This window comes from Pteropus vampyrus, unplaced genomic scaffold, assembly GCF_000151845.1.
Source record: "Pteropus vampyrus isolate Shadow unplaced genomic scaffold, Pvam_2.0 Scaffold187, whole genome shotgun sequence".
Classification (NCBI taxonomy): Eukaryota; Metazoa; Chordata; class Mammalia; order Chiroptera; family Pteropodidae; genus Pteropus; species Pteropus vampyrus.
In genome coordinates this window covers 396,229-396,660 of record NW_011888968.1, presented here as the reverse complement: position 1 = coordinate 396,660, position 432 = coordinate 396,229, and the positions used below count along the sequence as shown (strand labels likewise).

At 66.9% G+C, this 432-nt stretch overlaps 1 protein-coding gene across 1 annotated transcript in view; it reads left to right on the top strand.

The window, feature by feature from the left end:
• SLC22A18 (solute carrier family 22 member 18) overlaps nt 1-432 on the top strand; it is a 24,870-nt gene that overhangs the window by 4,682 nt on the left and 19,756 nt on the right. The gene's annotated exons all lie outside the window — the stretch shown is intronic.

The window sequence follows — 432 nt, the reverse complement described above, 5'->3', positions numbered from 1 at the left end:
TCTGTCGCCTTGGCTACCTGCAGACGACCTTGGGTGGTGTTCAGCTGCTGGGCGGGGCGGTGTTTGGCCAGGTACGTGGGGCCGCCCCTCGGGGGTCACAGGCTGGCTCAGGCCTGTCTCCCCCCTTCCCCGCCACCCCCACCCCAACTTCACCCCGGCCCCAGTGAGGTGCCAGCAACATTGCTGCCCAGAGGGGCCTAGAGGCCCAGAAAAGCTTAACGCCTTCAGGCTGGGTGTCCCCACCCAGGTCGCCCACTAATGCTGGTTTGACTGAATTGGTGGAAGGCCCTGCCAGGGAGCTGGGGGCCTACGGGCATCTTCTCCGGAAAAGACCCTTCTGGAGACTGGGCCCCTCGAGCTCCCGGTGGTCTTCCCCCCGCACCGCTCCGCAAACCTGCGGCGGACACGGCGCGTGGGGGCGTCAGGTTCTTG